We start from the raw sequence: 24,544 nt of genomic DNA on the forward strand, positions 1-24,544 counted from the left end.
AGAGATGTATAAATTTATCTAGATTTAACGGAAGGCAGATGTCAAACTCTGTAAAGGAACTGATATTCTTCGGAGGAGTGCAAATTCTATGTTAAAGACTCAAAAAAATTCTTATTGTTTAATACTCTGCCACAGTTCGATATTGACAGAAGTTGATTTCCTCCCCCCACCGCTTGCCCCCCCCGACCCTTACTGTCTTATTTCTATAATTCTCTCTGAGCTTATCAATTTTTGGATGACTGATTCTGGTGTTTACTATATGATCACTTGATTACTGAAGACCTGCCCATCCTGTTTCTGGCTACTGTGATGTCAGAGTAGATCTGCTTTAGATGAATCCAAAGTACTTACTCCTTCCTCCATTTTTTCTTATCTGGTTTAAGAAAGTAGTAACTTATTTTTGGCAGAGTCTATCAAAAATTAGAGAAATTGTCTATAGTATCATTTTAGTTTGAGTACAGAGAATGATAAAAAATATTGCTCAAATAAAATTCTACTTATCTAGTAACTCTTTTGCCTTTTTCTTTAATAACATAGATATTTTATGCTGCATAAAATAGAATACAAGTTCCAGTGCCTGTTTGGCCACTTAGAACCTCATCTTCTTTATCTATAAAATGGAAACACAGAAACTGTGTTGGGGTTAATATGGAAAATAAAATTATGTACAGGAGAATATTTTGTAACAAAATTTTATAGGAAAAAGAATTATTTTATCTGTTAGAAGATTTTTTCCCTGTCAGTTAATGCATTCCTAATGATTTACATTTAAAAATTAAATTTGCTAAAAAAGCAAATATGTCAAAGCCATTAGAAGGTTCACCTATATTTTGAAACACTCTTTTAAGCATGCCAAATTAGTGACATGGGCTTTTATGTGTATCTTGCCTTCACACACTTAAATGCATAACCTTGAAAGTAATAAAATTTGCTGAGTTGGCTATTTCCCTGCCTCCTCAGAACATATGTCAACTGAGCAACAGAGAATTTGCTGTAGCAAAAAGAAAGATAGTTCAGTGAAAGCTTGTTTAATAATTGATCCGCTGAGTAAGTGTCTGAATATTTGATAAATATTTAGTCACCATGTGTATCAGGCAGCATTGGTTGCATACCAAAGAATTTGCAAAGGTAAAAACTGCCAGTCATAGGCATCGAAGATTAGGAGATTTCAAGATCATAAACAAGAGGTGTGCAAATTACTCTACATAATATAAATCCATGACTAGCCACCCAGTGCTATTCTAGGAGAGTCACAGGAGGCCACTGCCTTGTCCTCCAAAGTTCTTCTATAGTGTATTTGGTATCACATTTAAATTAATAGCTGTTTGCCTGCCCATGTGTACAAAGTAAAATATTCTGATGCATACATGAAATAGAATGGCGAAATATTCACCCCGTGTCCTCTTGAAATTTGTATTATCTTGTATTAGGAAAGGAATGCGAGGGGGTGCAGTGATCCATTGATATACCCTAAATGGAAACAGACCTTGCTTCAGCATCTAGAGACAAGGCATTGAAACTCATCTTGACAAACATTTATTACCACCCCTAGGATATTCAATGCACCATGCAGCAGGAGGGGAGAAGTTAACATGTGTGGATCTTTTTAGTGCAGTAAATGTAAAAATTAATTATTGTGTAGTGAAAAGAAAAAGTTCAGTTTTCCTATCTACAAGCTAATCATGTACAAATCGTGTTCTGACATGAATTCCTAGCAAAATCCTCACAAATTCTTACAAGCCTCTCCAGAGAGCTCATGGTCTCCTTCTTGCAACAGCACACATACCACCTCTCAGTTAGTTTCAGGTCCTGGGCTTTCACCTGGGAATGGGGGACTTGGGGGGGTGTGTGGGGTGAATAGTTACAAATAGAAGGTGGGGTGGCTGCCCTTCTTGGCACCCCCTGCTGGCCAGAGTAGCACTAATGATGACTCCAGAGAGGCTTCATCTTCTCTCTTCCAGCCTATGTGAACTGTTGCCATGGCAGCCACAGCAGTAAAAAGGAAGGGAGCCCAGGGTTTGCAGCATGTGGAAAAAAGAGATGACCCCAAATGAGGTACTGGAATGGGGCCTCTAGGATTTCCCCAAAACAATAAAAGATTGATCTTACAGGGAACTGTTCTACTTCAATTTATTCACAGGCACCATATTCTGTTTCTTAACTAAGGTTCTGTTCTCCACACTACTATACTTAAATTCTCTATTTTTCTGTTATACTCCTCTTTCACACATGACTGATAAAATGAAAATAGGTTAAATAAAGGTAAAGAGACAGTAAAAATGCATTTTACAATATTAGAAACAGTTTATGGATCGAAAGACTTAATATTTTTAAGATAGCAATGCTTTCCAAATTGATCTCCAGATACAAAGCAATGGTTATCAGAATTTCAGCTGTCTTCCTTACAGAAATTGGCAAACCAATACTAAAATTCGTAGGGAATTGCAAGAAACTCAAAATGGCCAAACAATCTTGAAAAAGATTGTCTGAAAAAGTTGGAGAATTTGTACTTTCTGATTTCAAGACTTAACTAGAAAACAATAGTAATCAAGATAGTGTGGTATGAACACAATGATAGACATACAGAGTGATGAAATAGAATTGTCAGTCCAAAAATAAATTTATATACCTATACTCAACTGATTTTCAAGAAGGGTAGCAAGGCCATTCAATGGGCAAAAAATAGTGTTTTCAACAAATGGATACAAACATGAAAATAAAAGACCCTTACCTCACACCATATACAAAAGTTAATTCAAAATAAATAAAAACCTAAATATAAGAGCTAAAATCATAAAACTCATAGAATAAAATATAGGAGTTTATTTATAGGAGGTTATTTATAGTGGTTTATTTAGATTTTGCAATGCTTTTTTTTTTTTTTTTTTTGGATATGACACCAAAAGTGTAAACAACAAAATAAAAGCAATAGATAAAATGGACATTATTCAAATTGAAAAATGTTTGTGCTTCAAAGGAAGCTAGAAATAAAGTGAAAAGACAATCCAAAGAATGGGGGGAGATATTTTAAAATCATGTATCTAAAAAGAGACTTGTAATGATAATCTATAAAGAACACTTACAACTCACTAATAAAAAGTCAAATAACCCAAATAATAATGGGCAAAGGATCTGAATAGACATTTATTCAAAGAATATGTAAAAATGATGAATAAACACATGTAAAGATGCTTGACAGCATTAGTAAACAGAGAACTGCAAATGAAAGCCACTGTGAGATATCATTTAACACCCAATAGGTTGGGTAGAATAAAAATGTCAGATAACAAGTGTTGATGAGGATTCAGATAAATCAGAATTCTTACACATGGATATGAAAATGTAAAATGGTACAACCACTGTAGAAAACACTCTGGCAATTCTATAAGATTGCCATATGACCTATAAATCCCATTCTTACATATATTCCTAAGAGAAATGAAAACGTATGTCCACACAAAAACTTGTATGCAAATGTTTATGGCAGTGTTACTCACAATAGCTAAAAGGTGGAAACAACCCAAATGTCCATCAACTAATGAACAGATAAACAAAGTGTAGGGTATTCACATAATGGAATATTATTTAACCACAAAAGAAATAAAGTTATGATGTGTGTTATCACATGGATGAAACTTGAAAACATTGCACCAAGTGAAAGAAGCTAGACCCAAAAGGCCACGTATTGTATGATTTCATTTATATGAGATCTCCAGAATAGGCAAATTTATAGAGATATAAAGTAGACTGGTGGTTGCTTAGGACTCTTTATCTTCCCCACCTTAAGAGGGGTTGGGGGGGATATAAAGGCGATAGGTCAAGTGTACAGGATTTCCTTTTGAAATGATGACAATGTTTCAAAATTGGCTCTAGGAATGTTTGCACATGTCTGTGAATATGCTAAAAAATCATTGAAATGTACACTTTAAATAAGTGAATTGTATGGTATTTAAATTATATCTCAATGAAACCATTAAAAGATAAAGTGATTTTACCATATTAGAAGGGGTTTACATGGAGAGAGGGCAAACTTCCATCCAAACTGTGTCCTCATGTTTCCACAATCTAGTGGCGGCACTTTTCTTTGGAATTCCTTTATTTTTGAACAGCTCCCTCCCTTACTCCCCGTCATAGGGGCTGAAATCCTCAAATGTTTTTGGTGCTTCCAGTACATAGAGCTACTATTGACATTTGACATCTTATCTAAAAACTCCTGGTTTCCTTCACTTTGGGAAAGCACAGAGCTTCCCAAACAAAACAAAACAAAAAACAAACAAAAAAATTCAGCTTGTTTAATAAACTAGTCAACAGACAAGATAAAGCTCTATACCCTTAGGCTTCACCTCCCCTCACAAGTACAGCACAAAAATGTACTTGTGACTTCTAAAGACGGTGTGACCTACAGCCTGTAAGTTGTCTAACCAAATAGCCATTATGAACCTATTCTATGTCTAATTCTCAAGATGCAACAAAAGCTAAAAACACCATTTCTAAGTCTGTCTTGAAGCTAGGTATGACCATGTATCACAGTTTACATTTGATATAAGCAGAAGTAAACTGGAGTTTCACGGTAGATATTTGCTTTCATAACACAGCTGGACACTCCGTTTTCTTTTATCTTGCCTTGGATGCAGATGTAAGTGATGATGCTGCAGCAGCCATCTTGTCACTGCTCATGAGAATTACAGAGATACGGGCTCTGACATCTGTGAGCCACTGAATCGATGAAAATGGCCACCTGTCTTTAGACTTCTTGGTAGAAAAAAGCTGATTTGCTTAAGCTCCTCTTCATAGGTATTCTGTAACTGGCAGGTGATAATAATTCCTCCCGAAGCATCATCATTTAATGTTTGATGTCAATTTTAAAACAGTAGTGGGAATTTCAGGCTGTAAATTGGAAGAAAATTAGAATAGACAGATTAGTAGGAAAATATTTTGAATTAAATGATGTCTTATTGTGCCCTTGAAATCACAGAATGCTTACTGTATGTACTTCATGTTTGCCTAGGCAACCCCAGGGTTATAGTAACCTTCCTGTAGTAATTTTAGGCTCATTAAATATGTTTTCTATCAGTGTAAGGGAGTACAAAGAGGACTGAATCTAGACTCAAAAGGGTGAATTGAAATATTGACTTTTTAATAGCCTGTGCCATCTTTCCCCCACCATGTCTTTAGCTCCTAATCAGTGCTTAAAATATAGTGGGTATATGATCAGTGTTTTCCAAGAATAATGAACATTGTATTTATAATAAATATATATGTAACTCAACTTAGATTTAAAATAAAAGATATAAATACCAATCACAGAATCATAAACTCTCAGCTAAAATTGATAATTATGGATGAGAAAATCAGGAATTAAAAAATGTAAGATCCCTAAGATATAGATTTTGTTTTTCTTGTCCAGAGAAAACATTGCTTAAAAAGAAAAAGAAAAGAAACAGGCCGACTTTGAAGAAGTCAGATAAAAACTGGAGGGAAGAAAAGAGTACTGAAATATAGAAGCTTGGTGTAAAAAAGTGAAACTCAGTGATAATTACATATTAGGATCACTTAGGAAGATTATTAAAGATACAGATACCAGCTCCACATGTACACACATTCTGGTTTGATTTGTCTGTGATGAGGCCCAGGCATGGGCATGTTTCGAAACTTCTCTCCAATTTTCTAATTTGCAACCAAGATTGGGTGTCACTAGTTTAGGGAGAAAAATTACAGGCTTTATAAAAAGATGAAGCTGTATTTGAATCTGGGCTTGACCACTTACTGGTTTAGTCATCTTAGTCACTTATATAGCCTTTCTTACCTCAGTTTTCACCTGTAAAATGGAGATGAGGCCAGGCATGGTGGCTCACGACTGTAATTCCAGCACTTTGAGAGTCCGAGGCAGGTGGATCACTTGACGCCAGGAGTTCAAGACCGGTGTGAACAACATCGAGAAACCCCATCTCTACTAAAAATATAAAAAATTAACCAGATATAGTGGTATACACCTGTAATCCCAGCTATTTCAGAGGCTGAGGCATGATAATATTTTGAACCTGGGAGGTGGAGATTGCAGTGAGCCAACATAGTGCTACTGTACTCCATCCTGGGCAACAGAGCCAGACTCTGTCTCAAAACAATAATAAAATAATAAATGTAAAAAATGGAGATGACAGTAATATCTGTCTTGGGTATTACTGATATAATAGATTAAATGAGATGATGTGAAACTGTTCATAATACAGTGGGCATTTTATATGGGTTAACTATTGTAGAATAACATTTCAGTGTGTTCCCTTTCAACACTTTGTTGCAGGTCAAAAGGAAACTTACAGCTACTGTGGCTGGTGAAAAAGGGAAATAGACCAGTAATAGGCTCATACAATATCTCTCTGGCTTTTGGTAACACAATAGCATTATTATTATTAGAATCTTAATTTTTCTGATCCTTGACTTTTAAATTTTCTTTTTCCCCCCTTTTTTTTGTTGGAAATGTAGAATTCTTTCAATAAGCTAATATAGAAAAAATGAAGGGATCATCTGAGGTCAGGTGCATGCCATTTTGAGTCATCCTTTTAGGAGAGTGTTCATTTTTATAGTTTTAAGAAATTAGCACAAATGTTTTAAAATTTTATTTTTTGCACACTTCCAGGTTCTAGAAGTCCATTAAAATTTCCTTGTTAATAGCTCATATAGTGCCTGGCATGCAATCAACCCCCAAGAAATATATTTTTAATTGAAATGAGTTTTAAGATGTTCCTTTTTTTTTTTTTTTTTTTTTTGGCTGATAGTTCTGTTTGCTTCACTGTTCCTATTTGAACAGACTTCCATGGTTTGTAGATGAAAGCTTTACTAAAGAGTAAAAATCCTTGTGACTATTGTTCACATAAGCAATATTAGGTCCCTGCCACTTCACTTTTCAAGCCTTATTTCCCACTTTGGCCTCATTTAATTGGTTCTTTAAAGTCTGCTTTATCCACCCATTTATTTTTCCCCTAGTTTGAAACCATCTGGCATGCATTTCTTCTCCTTCCTTCCTTACATATTTGGGTATGTACCCTCTTCAAACCTCAAAATATATCTGGATCATCATCTATTTTCTCTTCTTTCCTTTTCAGAAGAGGAGGCTCCCCATTTCCAGTTCTAAATTCCTTCTGGGATGCTACTGACTTCCCCTCCTTATCCCTCTCCTCTGGGGTTTGCTGCATCAACTAATGCTTCTCACAGTAGAACATTTAATCTGTCTTTCACCAGTGTTATCCCTTATTCTTTGAAATGTACACCATTTTTCTGTTATTTTACACACGCACACACACACACACACACACACACTCAATGCCACCAGAACTCCTATCAGCCTTGACACCCATCTTAGGCTATGTTCTATTTTTATCTTTCTTTGACATCGTATTGTCTTTGTTCTTCTTTCATTGTTGTGGGAGGCCATTTTCCTTTATTTTCTTATTTTACTCCTTCCCTTACCCATAGACGGATGAAAAATCATAAGATTCAATTCTTATTTATACACTTTTCCCTTTTCACATTTTCTTGTAGAATGTATTCATTCTTGTGGTGTCAAATATCATAGCACATCTGTAGTTCAGTTCTTTTCATTCATTCATATCCATTCACCTATTTGCTCATCTGAAAAACAAAACAATACACATGCACAACCACGAAAGTAAAAATTAATGACTTCTCTCAAGATAATTTTTGGATCTTCAGTCTTACTACCTGCTGGATTTTATTATCATCTCAAAAAATGTGTTGAAATTCAAGCTAGTTCTCTTACCCCGCCAAACATATTTCCACAATGCATCATCATTCCATTTATGACTACCTTGTTAATTTAGATCCATCATGTCTCCTCACAAACTGTGTTCAATTTATTTCTCTTTCATTATGCCCATTTCTTTTTTCCTCTCACTGTGAACACTGTGGTATAAACCTCCTGCCTGTAGTAGTGTCATAGTCAAAAGCCAAAGGCTTTCCTCATTTTAGGCTTCTGGTACATGACTTCCAAGTTTTTTTCCTCAAAGCATAATCTACATCTCCCAATTAAAAATATTGTTAATGACTTCCTATTAACAACAGAATAATGGACTAATAGTCAAGCTCCTTAACTTATCGATCAATATACCTTGTCTATTTAATGGTTGAGTACCTATGCACTGTCCCTGGAAGAGAAGGTAAGCCCCTTACCAGCAGGGAACACATGTGTGCTGTATCTGCTGTAGGTGGACTATCCAAGGAATTCTTCCGATCAGCGAGACATGAACAAACATTTGTGGATATTGGTTATTTTTTGTTTTTAAACTCCAAGTAGCATAAAAACTAATATAAAATTGTAAGCATTGCTAATTAGCCTCTTGAAATGACTATTTTTCAGAGTGAATAATAATGAGTGTTTTGTTGATGCACTGATAGACTAAGAGAGAGAGAGAGAGAGAGAGAGAGAAACTATATCCTTTATATATGTAAATAGGAAAAACTAAGGTGCTTGAATTTTTGTGTTACTCAAGCATAAGCATTATAGTATTTTAATAAAATGACACATAGGACCTGTGAAAAATAAACACATTAAAATGCTTTGATCTCTTCTTGTATAGCAATCATATTTTATCTACCGTGGGAGAAGCTCTTTTATTGTCTTAATTTTTGCAGCCCAGTTCTGCCCCGAATCACAGTGCTTATGTAGGCATGGGAATTGACAGTTAAAAGGTACACATTTGCCTATGTTAAATGTACAATGAAGAAAATTAGCAAAGAAGGGTATTAGAAGGAATTGAGCAGGTTGAATTCTGTTGTTATTTGTGGCTGGTGCTCAGCTGAATCTTCTCTTTTTTCTCTTCCTGCACTTTTCTTCTCAGAACGCCCTCCTTCAGTTGGTGTAGAATCCATTTTCTTTTATCTGACTCTACTCTGCAGCCATTAGGCTATTTCCTAACAGGGGAGAAAGCCATTTATCTCTTTCCCGATTTCCAGTAATTAAACTAGAAAAAGACCCATTGCCCAAGGGTCCCTGAATAACAAACCTCAAAGACGTTACCTTCTCACTTCACCCTTGACACTCAAGAATCCTGGCCCAGCCCCTCTGTCCAGGGCCTGGCCAGCGCTGGTCTGGAGAAATGACCCCTGGGGTTAGTAACAATGGCCAAGGCCTGCCTTGAGGTGAGCCTCCTGTGCCACTGTCCAGCCTTCTCAAAGGAACCCGTTTGCTGCTGAAGAAAATCATAACTAACTGATGTCTTTTCGCCTTTCTTATAAGCATCAAAAAGCAAGAATTTAGATGTTCTCTAGTTGAGTAGACATTTTCCTCAGTGGCAAACTGGTGCATATAAATATGAATCCTAAAACATTTCAGTTTGATGGATAGTCATGGTACAGCTACTAGATTTTTGTCACTAGGAGCTGCTTTTATTGGCTCTCTCCTCTGGGATTTTAACATCCAACCATGAATGATAAGTCATCTTTCCCCCACCACCCAAAAAGAAAATTTGAGCACTTAATGCTCACTGGGTGAGGGCAGAGTATAATTAATTCATAGTTTTGCCATGCAGGGACCTAACTTGACTCTATCTCTAGGAAACAAATGAAATCCCATGTGGCAATGTGCCTGCTGCTTGAACGCCTTACTTTCTCTGCTTTCTTTGCCTAATCACCCTCGTGACCCTAACATATGACCCCCCCATAGAAACCCCCAAGGATTCACTAACCTAACAGTGATCTTTAGGTATTCTGTAAAAGCACACACCAGGTTATACTTGCTTTCAGAAGCTTTATTGACACTTTTAAGGCTTATTTATCAAGTGTATGAAATTTTGGCCCTAGTATTCTTTTACTCATCTAGAAATGGTAGTGTATTTTCTGCACACTTACATATTTTGTTAGAGTTTATCAATCTATATATATATTTGCCTAGTTATAGATGTATGAATAGGCTCTAGAGATTTTTGAAAAAGGCTGGTGAATTGGGTTGAAAAACTAATTGATAATTATGGGACTCAAAGCATAAATAAGGTGAAAAATACAATGTTTATTGTAGAAGTTTAGTTCAATTTTTATGGGTAAGTAAAAAATGTAGATACAGTTGAATTATTTTGAATAACCAATATCTGAATATGGGGAGGAAACTAATTTTAATGTGAAATAAATATGATTAACTTCCAGGCTGTAAAAATATATGCAATAATATATGCATGTACCCATGAACGAAGTTTTTTAAGTATCTGACTCAATTTACTCCTAATCTACTTTAAATTTCCTATTTAGTAGTAAATCTACTTTTCTCTAATGCTAACAGCTACATAAGAACTGTGGACAAAAGGCTTTGATCCACTCTGTTTTTTTTTTTTTTTTAAAAGAGTTTGAACTTAAACATGCAAATGTCTGTATCTTTTGTTGCTTATATAATTTGATTTATTCCTAATTGGCGGGGAGTTGCTATGGATGTTGGTGGTTTGGGCTTGTAATATGAAAAAAATGGTTACCTAACATGTGCTGTTGTTTTTTAATGTGGGCATACATTTAAAATTCTGTGGCTTTCCCTCTCCTCCCCCAACCTCAAAAAGCAAAATGCATTTAGCTTTAAGCTGAAGAAAGCTGGGCCGGAGCAAGCATCTCCCAGCTCACACAAGCATTAACATATACGGTCATTGTCTCTGCTGCTTCCCACTGCAGCTTTATATAATAAAACAACCACATCAAATAGGCTAGGCTGTAATATTAGGTAAAATCTAATTTCAGTTTGGTTATCACATAGCGTTCATTTCCCTAAGGGAGGAGAAAAAATTAAATTTGTAAGCTTAAGATTCCAGCTGAAGTAGTAAGTATGAAAGGCTTTCCTCTGCCTTTTATTATTCACTTTATGAATTAGCCTTAGTTTACTTGTTTCGATCGGCGTCGACATATTTCTGAATACTATTAGCATAGCAATCAGGGCTGTTCTCAGGTTATTGAATGGTGTGTTGACTTCCGAAATAAATAGATATGCAGTGTGAAGGGCGAGCTGTCACTTTAGGAGAGCTTTCCTGATCTAAATTAAAAGGCACTTCTAATTGAAAACTATAATAGCAGGAGGGTTAGAGAGACAATGAAACTGCTTGGTCCCTTTCAATTTTCACGGGATTCTGTTAGTGAATGTAGAAGAAAAAGTAAAATGAAAATATTAAATTACAGATTGCAATTTAAGCAGCAATATTAAATTATACTTAAATAGCCATATTGCTCTGAAGCAATTTTAGATGCTTGATTTAAAGACTCTCAGTGCATTTGAGTTTTCACTATTATATTCTGATTTATCTGTTTTATCGGTTAACATGTAATTCTATGTTTACACCAGCAAATGTGTCTTTATCTATGAAACAAGGAATCAGTCCTGAAAGACTTTTCATTTTGCACTTTGTGCTCACTGATTCAGTGTTGCATTAATTTTTGTGTATATTTTTTATCATACCTGAGGGCATATATCAGGGACAGGAAATCTCAAAGTCGGGGTAATTTTATAAAATCTGAGGCAATCATTCATGAGTTATCTAAGTGAAAGAGTTTCAGAAATTAATAACAGCGAATCAATTATAAATTTAAGTAACAGATAAAATTATTAGCTATTTCAGTTTCATGAATAGCTTACCAGCTGTCTGAGTCTATATATTTTGGTCCTTTAAGGGTTAACAATTGAGGCCTGTCTATAGCTCATTTCTATAGTAACAGCAAGACTGAGACTTTTTATGGGCACCTAATAATTAGAAAGTGCTAGAAGGTATAACAATATAATGAATCAAAACTGATAGACTTGTGGGTTTCCATAGAAACATGTATAATTATGATAATCGGTCCCTGGCGTACCCTCAGAATCGTATACATTCAGTTAAATGCAATAAACATTAGGCACTATTTAGTGAGCTGTGATGCAGATTAACAGTGTGAGATACAGGGAAGCTATGAATAAAATTGCTGTACAGTTTATCTCAAACTAATTTCCCAGATTGCTTTAATAGATGTAGTGTGTGGATGTGAAAAATTGGAAGTGTATTTTTGTTAGTGATAAAGCTAACAAAGATAATATTTCATAAAGTGGCAGACTGATTGTTAATTTCAGTGCAGATCAAAATGGGCCATGGCACATTATTCAGTGTGGGATCCCAGAGCCCTCGGAGTAAATGGCAGATTGGGCCTCCCTTTGTTGATTTATTTAAAAAGTAAATTATAAATTTTTTTATGGTTGTCCATTTTTCTTTAACCCTTTCTTGCCCCTCTTCTACCTCCCCATTTTAGGGATAATTTTCACAGCCCTGTTATGGGGAAAGGAATTACATGCATGTTCTCCCTTGCTCTGATCCGGGGAAAGGCAACAGTTCCATCTGGCTCCTTTGCACACCTAGTATTTATTTTTCCCTCAGCTTGTAGATTTCAGATGTACTGGGCCTTAGCACCTGCAAAGGCCTAGGAAACAGCCAGAATTTCATTGGAGGTGGGGCAAAAAATTGGGCGTGTGCATGTGTGTATGGGGGAAGGAGATATTGTGGGGGAGGCAGTGTCAGTGTTGCAGGATATTAGAGATTATTTTATTGGATTTTTCCTGTTTCCTTACTGGGGAAGTAACATACCAATTTGGAAGGTGCCAGCCTGTTCTCTGGGGTGGGGGTGGGGGCGGGAAGAAGATTAGGGGGTCAGGATGAGGTGATGTGGGATTACAGTTATATGAGGTAACAGAGCAAGGGGAGGAGAAGCTTCCAAGCCTGTGACTGGGGTGTGTGTGTGTGTGTATGTGTGCGCTCACACGCACACTTACAGGTCCGAATTATCTGTCAATATTACCCTCCTCTGCCAATGCCCATGATAACCTCTCAAGCACATTTCACAGGAGAAGCCTGAGTCTCCCCTGAAGCGGGTGGGATGAGAACTGAGACACGCACGCACGTGTGAGATCTGAGAGCCCTTAGCGATCGAGAGTGTCAAGCTTCAAGATGAAATTACACAAATGTGCTGCATTATCTCTTGTACTACCTTTAAAAAGTAAAATAAATAAAAGCCTTTTGGGGGAGAAATACTTTTCCTCTCCAGCTTCAGAGCTGCTCTTAGGCCTGACAGTTGAGCTGGGCAGGTCTTTCCTTCGACTCGGCACTGCAGCGATATTCGGATATTCGGCACAGGGGGCCTTTTAGAGTCACAAGGCGATGTACATCAAGCCTTTCTTCTCTCCTTCATGATTGTGTTACTTTCTAATACTATAATGGTGTTCTATAAAAGATTCTAGTTCCTGCCTGGCAGGAGTTGAAGTGCTGGGGGTGTGGGGGAGGGAGGTTGGCCATGTTCTCTCTACAAGCACGACTTCTCACTCCCTGTTTCTAGTCTCCCGTTTTCCAAGACCCACAGCTAAGCGGAGCATGCCTATAGGTTTTCATTTTGAATGACAACACAAATCTATAAAGAATTTTTTTCAGGAAATCTTTTTCATTCCTCCCTGTTTCTCTACCTTAGTCTCTCTCTTATTATGGCAACAAAAAAAGAAAAAAAAATAACATTAATAGGATAGTAAATAAAAACATGATAGACAGCCTTTCTTCTTTTAAGCTTATTTCATATGGCTTATCTAATATTTTGATCTAACTTCAGCATTCTTTTTCCTTCATAATTCATTCCAGTGACATTTGGCATATAGCATTTACTCCAGCATTTATGATATTATTCCACAATGTCTAAACATTTTTATAGGTTGTTTTATATACACACATGTGACTATGTTAATGAATTATTCAACAAATAGACGGCAAGGATCTACTTAACAAGCATATACACATATTCACACATAACATACCTATACATTTCCGACACTGTATTTGAGGCTACGTACATGCATGCATGACAGCTCAATTCCAGGTTATTGTATTTCACAAGACTCCTGCAGTACTTGTTATGGTAAATTATGAATATATGTAATCAGGAAATATATGGTTATAGTATTTTATCTCCACAAAAAGCACTAATTTCTCTGGACCAAAATGAGGAATGATGCTTTTCTGCCATCTGAAGACATGCTCATGCATATATATTGGTTGAATATGAAGCTTATTAATACATTTCACAAATATTGATTAAATGTTGATTATGTTCAGGGCACTATTAATTTTATATGGATCTGTAAAAGCAGGTATCAGGATAACTGTTCATGTACATACTTATTTACAAATAGTTGAGTGTGTTGTTGCCAACTATTTTAGTAAGAAATACTTGAAACATTTAAACAAAACAAATTTATAAGACATTTATTCTTTATTTCAACAACTGTCTCTTGAATGCTCACTATGTGATAGGCATGTTTCTTGGTGGTAAAGATTTGGTAATGAACAAAGTTCCTGCCCTCTTGTAGCTGGTGTTCTAATGGCAGAAAGTAGAGAACAACAAGAAAATGTGTATAAAGTGATGATAAACAGGGTGAAGTATGATTTTAAAGAAAAACATGAATAAACAAAGGGAATGCTTTGAGCTTGATAATACAGAAAATTAAGAAATGCCCAAACCTTTTGGTTTGAGTGTTTTTTTTAAAGGGAGGAAAAAAACCTAACATTTGTTGAATACCTAGCAGATGCCTGCTGTTGTGCTATGTTTTCCCCAACTCTTCGTGTATCATTTACTACTTATATCTACCCTGAAAGGTGGACAGGCATTACCATCTTTATATTACAAGGAAAGAAGCTGAAATTCAGAGCTGTAAGCCCAAGCAAGACCATACAGTTGATATGCTGGGATTTAAACCTGGCTCTCCCCATTCTAAAGCCCGTGGTTCTTAGGAGCATTGTGCCTCTATATATTAGGAACAAAGAATAATAAGCAACGTCAGTACGGCAAAGAAATATAACCAGCTTTCCCCCCCTTCTACAGCTCAAGAATCCTGTTTCCCTGAGAGAGGAAAGGAACAATAACTTGACTGGACACATCCTAACCCAACCTTACACTGTGTTGCTTCCTCCACTGCGCCACATACAGCTATTATTCTAAGCTTTCTTTTTCAAACCCTTAAGGATTTGTAAGGTAGAAACTCTTCCACATGGCTGACACTGCTGCTTATTTTTAGTTGAGTACTGTTGCTGTGGGGATTCTTCTACACTTTCTCTTTCACTGCATCTTTTGCCTGTAAAATGAAATTGTTTCTGTTCTATAAAACCTACAAAGACTTTAAAGTGTTGTCCTTTGAAGATTCTAGTTCAATTATTTTGATTGAATTTATAAATGATTTTGATGGAAGCAAGGGAGTTTGGTTTAGTTGAATGGTCACTATTAGAAATATTGTCCAGTAGGATTTCTACAGGGAAGAGCCAAGACTTGTCTTATCCTCAGGTTTTTGGAAAGAAGAGGTGGCAGTCTTATGCAGCATTATAGATAGAGCAGCATTTTTTTCTCATATGGGAAGATATATGTGAATTTAAAATGGAAAAAGCAATTATACTATATACATTCTGTGCATACCTATATTTGCACACAGTAATCCTCATCACTGGGGACTTAAATCAACACTGATGACATATTTGATAATATTGTTCAATTTAACTAGTATTTTTTTGTTTACTTGATTAGAAAGTATTGATTGGCTTAATCACAAAGTGCAATAAAATGTAAAAATTGTATACTACACATTTTTAGGAACACAAGTACATCCCCTTCCTTGGGGGATTTATCTAATGAACACTAATGACTAGTTTGAAGGATTTAAAATTAACTAATAGTTTGATATATTCGATTAAATAAATTGTTTAGCTTCATGTCCTGATCACCCAGATGCTTTTGAAAAGAGTAAACCACTCTATATGTTTTCTCTCTGAAGAAAACATTCTTAACATGTTTTCTCATTTAAGTTTCTCATTTTAGTTTTAATTCCTTTCTAAATGGGGAAGCAAAAGAAACAGGAAGAGTATTTTGCTTGTGATTTCCTCTATTGTTTTATGAAAGCCCCCTTGTACTATGTCTATTTATTTTTTACATTCACAGAACTTGGAAAGACAAAGTGATTTCAGACAGTTACTGTGAGTAGTATTAATTCCAGTGATCAGTGTGAGTTTGCATATGAGCATTTATGAAATGACGTTTGATTATGAAATGCCAAGTACCCCTCCTACTCTCTTCGGGAACTTAGTGAATAAAAGTTCTGTTGTACAAGAGACAGGGGCTAATACACACCTTTCTGTTTGGGCCAAGGGTGGCTGCTCTGCACCAAAGTTGCTGTTTTTTTTTGCTTGTCGTTTAGTAAGTCCTACTGTTAAAAACTCAGTCAATAGTAGCCAGGCAGGTGTAGCATTGCTCACTGAATTAGATCCAGGCACCAACTGAATTTCTTGGTTCTCTAATTGAAGACTAGATACTCCTATCACATACTGCTTCCAATCACATACACATAAATCTCAATTTACAACAACCTATTATTTAAAAACTGTCAGAAAATGACCATTTATGTAACTCAGAATGTCCTACACTATGTTGACTAGATGATTGTGTAGCTATTCAGTAGAATGTTATTTAGCCATAAACAGACATGTTGTAGGAAGATAATTGATTACTTTGTCAAATATGCATGATGTATTGTTTAATTAAGAGTAGCTTAAGGCCAGGCGTGGTGGCTCACACCTGTAATCCCAGCACTTTGGGAGGCAAAGGGGACTGGATCACGAGGTCAGGAGATTGAGACCATCCTGACCAACATGGTGAAAACCTGCCTCAACTAAAATACAAAAATTAGCTGGGCATGGTGGCACGTGCCTGTAATCCCAGCTACTCAGGAGACTGAACTCAGGAGGCAGAGATTGCAGTGAGCAGAGATCGCGCCATTGCACTCCACCCTGGTGACACAGTGAGACTCTATCTCAAAAAAAAAAAAAAGAGGTTAAAACAGAATGTAGAGTATTATCACATGTATGTATTAAAAATGATCTTGAAGAAAATACCCAAATATATAGATAGTAGAATTATTAGTAATTTTTTAAAGCTTTTCTCTCACTTTCTAGTTTTTCTACAATAACCACTTACTACTTCTGTAATAAAATTGAGTTTTAAAAACATTCAATGTATTTTATACATTTCGATATTAAACACATACATATATATATATACATACATGTGTAAGAAAAACAAGATGAAATGCTACCAAAGGTTATCTCTGCACTGTGAGATTATGAATGGTTTTTTTATTCTTCACCCTTTTCTGTAAGCTCTTAGTGTTCTCCAATGTGAAAATATGACTTTTATAATTATAAAAAAAGAATTCTTACAAAAGTAAAAACAAATATACGATGTGTTCTTATAGTCAGTATAGACAATTTTTTCCAATAAGATTAGGTTATGATGACTAGTTTAAAATGTCCTAATAGAAGGGCTTATGATATTAATGCATTAAACCATGCATTGCAATAACACAACTCTGTGCAGAGTCTTGATCCTTTAAGCAGTTGTGTTTGTATGAATACATATTATTTCTCATTTAAAAAGAAAAAAACTGAGATAGTAACTTTATTTTCTCTGACACTGTCAGTACTCTCTTTTTCCCCACTGCAGGAGGCTCTGGCTCTTTTTTTTTTTTATGTGCCTTTATTTCTCTTTCTCCTTTGTTAGTGCCATTGGTCTCTTTACAGAAGTTTGTTTCTAAGCACAGCTGCTGATATGCAATATAGTTACTAATTTGAAGCACTACCTCATCCAAACTGAAAACTAGTTTCTCTTTTGTGTCATTGAGAGGTTATATGAAAACCACTCCCTCTCAACACAAAAAAAGTAAAAATTTAAAATTAGCAGACAGTGCCAATGGAAAAATGGAGAAAGAAAAATGGGTCCAATTTTAAAGAGTCTGAGCAAGCCAAAGAATTAATGATTAATTGACTAATCCTAGTATTCTGAATGCAGTAAGATCATTAGATACTTTTTGGCTTCTTCTGAATTGGGACATACTAAGTCTTTGTGTAATTTTTTTATGTGATCTCAAAATATATATTTTTTAAATCAGGTAATGAATTAGTTTTTGAACCAGCAATTGTTTTGATATTTGGATCCCTTTTCTCATGCACTGAAAAAACAGAAAACAAAATGAAACAAACAAACAAAAAAAAACAAGAATAGAGCACTGGAGAGAAAAGAACTGCCAAATTTGATAGTAGTTACAGAAAACAACTAAATGAGCACCCTTGTAGACTGTTAGTATAAATACACACAAAAACACTTCCTTCTAAAATCTATGTACATGTCTATCTTCCTAAAAATAAAAACAACTTTTTTTCCCTGTTTACCTCTTGCAGGACACAAAAAATTAATATTTTTGCATTCCCCTTTTTTCACTGTAACTTCTGTCTAAAGTCATTGTATAGAATGCCAAAAGAGGAGCTTAGTGCCAAATGCTATGGAAAAACCAGCACTTCTTTCAGCTTATCAGTTTATTTTTGTGACTATAGTTCTTACAGTCAGACCAGAGCCCATGACTACTTAATACAATCAAGATAGCACACTATACTATATTTACTTTCTTTGAAGTGTGGTTACTATTGCCTTGTTCAATAATTAACAACTGGTGGCTATAGGCTAACTTTCTGTATCTCCCTACTCTGTGGCTGCAGAGGTGTAGAAAGTATGTTATTTGGTGAACATCTCATATTTTAACCCAGAAAGGCATTATTACCCTGAGGAGGGGTACCCAATAGAGACATAATGAAACACAGACTTCTGCTTTACAAATTTCTTTCTTGATGTATTTATTTAAAAATTTGTTTTGCATACTGGTTAAATGTATAAAACTGCTTGAAAAACTTTTTCTCCTAATTATTTGTCTCAAATTAACATGTTAGTACTTTCAATTACTTGTCCCAATTTGAAAAATTGTTTTCTCCTTTCCATTCTTCAGATTCCTCTCAGTCTATAATCCCTTTTATCTGGAAGTAAGGTCTAGTGTTACTTCCTTAATAAAGCTAAGTAACACAAAACTACTGTCACCACCACTGCTACTGTTAATAACAATAACAATAATAATGATGCTAATGATTACAACGTGCCAGGCACCAATCTAAGAGCTTCAAATAAATAAAGTTAGTAGCTAGGCATGGTGACTCATATCTGTAACCCTAGCACTTTGGTAGGCTGAAGTAGGAGGCTATGAGACCAGGAGTTCAAGGCTGCAGTGAGCTATGAAACAGCCACTGCAACCCAGCTTGGGTGACAGAGTGAGACTCTGTCTCTAAAAATAAATAAATACAGTCATTCAATGCTCACATCAAGCCTAGAAGATAGGTCCAATTATTATTTCCAACTTCTTATTGAGGACAGTGAGGGACAGAGAGATTAAGATACAAAGCTAACAAGTGGCAAAGCTGCAACACAAACTATGAATTAACACTTTTCATATTTTATGCCATCTCTCAAGGTCAGTCTCAAATGCAGTGCTTTATAGAGAACTAGTGTGTAACAATTATGGTTTGGATCTGATTGCACGCATTACATTAATACAAACTCCTCTCTACCTGTTGTCACAGATTTTGAAGGTCCGTATATGTGTAGCTCTGAATTCTCATTTGCACATTTGAGTTTGCAGTGGTTTCCTTATGAAGTTTCATTCTTACTAAGTATAGTAAATAAGGCTTTTACGGAAGCATAGATTAGATTATTTTGTTTTCTATATTATACAGCCAGAAATAGGGAGGGAAATTGATGACACTGCATATATAAACAAGTCCAATACTTTTCCTCAACAGTAAAATTTATAGACATTTGCTTTATCTTTCTTTTTTTCAGTTCGTCTCTTGAGCAAGGAAATCACTGTGCAGAGAATTCCTGTATATTCCTCTTGAAGTCTCAAAGCACCAATGACCCAAGAACCCTTGTGGGCTTACTCCTTTAAAAGCACAAGTCCTGCCTTGAATGTCGTGCCTGGGAGAAGCCTAAAATTGTGCAGTACTGCCATTGCTCATTGCTGCCACATGGAATCACTTTTGTGGAGAGACACTTATCAACTCTGCCAAGATGCCAGTGATGCTCAATCTCTGCCAGGACTGCAAAAGTGCCCACATCCCAGCCCTTTCCAGTTACACTCTGATATAGTTTGGCCGTGTCCCAACCCAAATCTCATCTTAAATTGTAGCTCCCATAATTCCCATGTGTCATGGGAGGGACCCAGTGGGAGGTAATTGAATCTTGGGGGCAGGTCTTTTCCCTGCTTTTCTCATGATAGTGAATAAGTCTCATGATATTTGATGGTTTTTCAAATGGGAGTTCCCCTACACAAGCTCTTTTTGACTGCTACCGTGAAAGAAGTCCCTTTGCTCTTCCTTCATCTATCACCATGATTATGAGGTCTCCCTGCCATGTGGAACTGTGAGTCCATTAAACTTCTTTCCTTTAGAAATTACCCAGTCTCAGGTATGTCTTTATCAGCAGCATGAGAACAGACTAATACAGTAAATTGGTACTGGTAAAGTAGGGTGCTGCAGTAAAGATAACCAAAAATGTGGAATTGACTTTGGAATGGGGTAACAGGCAGAGGTTGAAATAGTTTAGAGGGCTCAGAAGAGGATAGGAAGATGCGGGAAAGTTTGGAACTTCCTAAACACATGTTGAATGTTTTTGACCAAATGCTGCACATCTCAAATGGAGATGAGGAACTTGTTGGGAATAGAAATAAAGGTGACACTTGCTATGTCTCAGCAGTGACTGGTGGCATTGTGCACCTGCCCTAGAGATTTTTGGAACATTGAATTTGAGAGAGATGATTTAAGGCATCTGGCAGGAGAAAATTTTGAGCAGCATAAAACTCAAGAGGTGATTTGGGTCCTGTTAAAAAAGCACTTAGTTTTATGTATTCACAAATATATGGTTTGAAACTGGAACTTATGTTTAAAAGAAAAGCAGAGTGTAAAAGTTTGGAAAATTTGCAGACTGATGATGTGATAGAAAAGAAAAACCCATTTTTTTGAGGAGAAATTAAAGCCAGCTGCATAAATTTTCAAAAGCAAAAAGGACCCAAATGCCAATTGCTAAGACAATGGGGAAAATGTCTCCAGGACATGTCAGAGGTTTTCATAGCAGCCCTTCCCATCACAGGCACATAGGCCTAGGAGGAAAAAATGGTTTTGTGGGCTAGGCTCAGTGCCTTGCTCTTTTGTGTAGGCTTGGTACTTGGTACCCTGTGTCCCAGCCATGGCTAAAAGGGGCCCAGGTACGGATCAGGCCATGGCTTCAGGGAATGGAAGCCCCAAGCCTTAGCAGTTTCCATGTGGTGTTGAGCCTGTGGGTACACAGAAGTCAAGAATTGAGGTTTGTGGCTGGGAGTGGTGGCTCACACCTATAATCCCAGCACTTTAGGAGGCTGAGGCCGGTGGATCACCTGAGGTGAGGAGTTCAAACAAGCCTGAGCAACATGGTGGAACTCCATCTCTGAAAATACAAAAATTAGCTGGGCACAGTGACATGCACCTGTAAGCCCAGCTACTCAGGAGAATGAGGCAGGAGAATCACTTGAACCTGGGAGGCAGAGGTTGCAGTGAGCCGAGATTGCACCACTGCACTCCAGACTGGGTGATGGAGTGAGAGTCTGTCTCAAAAACAAAAACAAACAAACAAAAAAAACCAAAGAAAAAAGAATGGAGGTTTATGAACCTCCACCTAAATGTTGAGGGTGTATGGAAATGCCTGGATGTTCAGGTAGAAGTTTGCTGCAGGGTTGGGGCCCTCATGGAGAACCTCTGCTAAGGCAGTGTGAAAGGGAAATGTTGGGTCAGAACCCTTTTGCAGAGTCCCTGTTGGAGCACTGCTTAGTGGAGCTATGAGAAGAGGGCCACCATCCTCTAGACCCCAAAATGATGTCGATCCATAGACCAGCTTGCACCATGCACCTAGAAAAGCTGCAGACACTCAAGCCAGCCCCTAAAAACAGCAAGAGTGGGGCTGTACCCTGTAAATCCACAGGGGCAGAGGCCATGGGAGCCCACCTCTTGCAGCATAGTCAGAATGTGAGACATGGAGTCAAAGGAGTTCATTTTACAGCTTTAAGATTTAATGACAGCCCCACTGGGTTTTCTATTTGCATGAGGCCTGTAGCCTCTTTGTTTTGATCAATTTCTGCCATTTGGAACAGGAACATTTACACAATGCCTGTACCTCCATTGTGTATAGGAAGTAATAAACTTGCTTCTGATTTTACAGGATCATAGGCAGGAGGGACTTTCCTTGTCTCAGATGAGACTTTGGACTGTGAACTTTTGAGCTAATGCTGAAATGAGTTAAAACTTTGAGAGACTGTTGGGAAATCATGATTGGTTTTGAAATGCGAGGACATGGAATTTGGGAGGAGCCAGGGGCAGAATGATATGGTTTGGTTGTGTCCCCACCCAAATCTTAACTTGAACGCCCAGGTGTCGTGGGAAGTTTCTAGTAGGAGGTAACTGAATCATGGGGTTGGGTCCCTTCCATGCTATTCTTGCAATAGTGAATAAGTCTCACAAGATCTGATTGCTCTATAAATGGGAGTTCCCTTGCACACACTCTCTTGTTTGCTGCCATGTAAGAAGTCCCTTTGCTCTTCCTTCATCTTCTACCATGATTGCAAAGCCTCCCCCACCATATGGAGCTGTGAGTCCATTAAACCTCTTTCCTTTATAAATTACCCAGTCTTACGTATGTCTTTATTAGCAACATGAGAGCAGACTAATACACACTCCACGCTTTGCTATTGTTTCCCAAGCTCCCACAACTGTGTGGAGTGGATGGGTCCGTAGAAGCTTCCCAAACCTGACATTTATGGTAGTGAAAGCATACAAAAACTCTCTTCAAAAAACACTTAATTTATACTTGTCGAGAGAGCAGGACATTAACTTGGATTCTTTCATTTTCTCAAGGTAGTTTTATTTTAGGAGCGTTATTTCTCTTTCTTGACATTCGGCCTTCAGTGAAACACATATATCCTCCTTAATGGATTTCCTTATGAAATCCTGAGTGTCTTATGTAAATTGTTCATGACATTCTAAAAAACCAAATTTATGAACCTTCTTATTCCATTGTTCTCTTAATACTAGAGGTAGTTATTTGGCCTTTGCATTTACATAATTAAGAAAAAGAGTATTTAAAAGACACTTCCTCATATGCCTATTTCTAGTGATTGGAGATCTCCATTTCTAAACCCAAGAACCTAGAATATCAACTATTTGTCTTAGGTGGAGCAGAACTGTTTGGTTGAGACATCATTCCACAAGCCCCTATGATAAAGTATGGAGTAGTTTGAGGAGCAATACACAATGGAGACACTCATAAACGCAAGTGAAATAACATGTATTTTATGCCTGATCATTTGCAGGACTTTGTTCTAGGTAACTGACATATGTAGCAAGATGCCCTTCTAGGACCTGAAATTTCAAGTGTGCATGCACATTTGCACATGTATGTATATTTTACTATAGTTCAAAAAGTCCCCCAAGTATGTCACATTTTGCTTGGTATCATAAGAAGGACAGACGTAAACTCCCTGGACGGAAGTGCAGTAACCCTTCAATAGGTGTGCTGGCAATTCCTCTGTCTAAGGGTGGATGAAAATAAGACTTTTTACATTAGGGGTTTTAAAAAGATAAGAGGAAATTTGGAATGTGTTTGATAAAAGAAAACGGTCAGGGCTGTGAATGCATGAGATGGCAGGTGTCTGAGCTAGACATGACTTTACCCTCTGAGGCCACCTTCTTGTCCTAAAGGAGGCTGAACAAAACAAAGAGAAAGGTGGGTGTCAACCTCACACCATTTTCTAGGCTCACTTCTAGAGTCCAGTTGTCAATCTGTTATGAGTTAGCAGTAATGCCCCAAATGTCCTCTTGTTTAGCAATAAGTTAATGACAGAGATTTAAACATAAGCCTTTCTGATCTTACAGCCCATATTCAGTAATTCTGTAATAAAGATATAGCAAAGAGGTTTTAACTTGAGGTTAATTCTGATCAATTGATCACAACTCCATTTAATACCGTGGCAAAAATTATAAAGTGTCGCTCTCAGGGATCACTTTCAGGGTCGCCTAGAGTGTTTGCTTTAGGTTGTGAAGGAGAGACATGAAGCTGTGTGCTGAGCTTCCCATGCTTCTGACTTACAAACCAATTAACCAGATTATTGTATGTTAGCAATGTATAAAAAAATTTAAACTTCATTTAGAGCAAAACTGTTTTAAACAATTTCTATTAAAAAATGTATTCCTTCTAGATAATTTTGAAAAATAATAACCTAGCCTGATACATATACCTGTGTTGCACTTGAGGCTTTACCGCTTTTTCTTCTATCAAGGTTTTTCTTAAGAGGAAATTTACTAAAGGCAGAATGTCCCTGATAGATATTTGTATGTTCTGGATAATACATTGTAATAGGCTGTAAGAGGTATGGTAAGATGAATTCCATTTAAGAAAACAAGAGCAATGGGAAGACAGTGAGATAACTCATTTCAATTATGGGACTATTCTGAAACAACTCATATAAAATACAGCAGCTATATGGGGATGGGCAGGTGAATATGTGCATTCTCTTGCAAAAAGAAAAGAGATCATCTTGAACTGCAGAGCCAGAGGT

This window comes from Sapajus apella, unplaced genomic scaffold (genome assembly GCF_009761245.1).
Source record: "Sapajus apella isolate SASKATOON/1434 unplaced genomic scaffold, GSC_monkey_1.0 scaffold35, whole genome shotgun sequence".
Taxonomy (NCBI): Eukaryota; Metazoa; Chordata; class Mammalia; order Primates; family Cebidae; genus Sapajus; species Sapajus apella.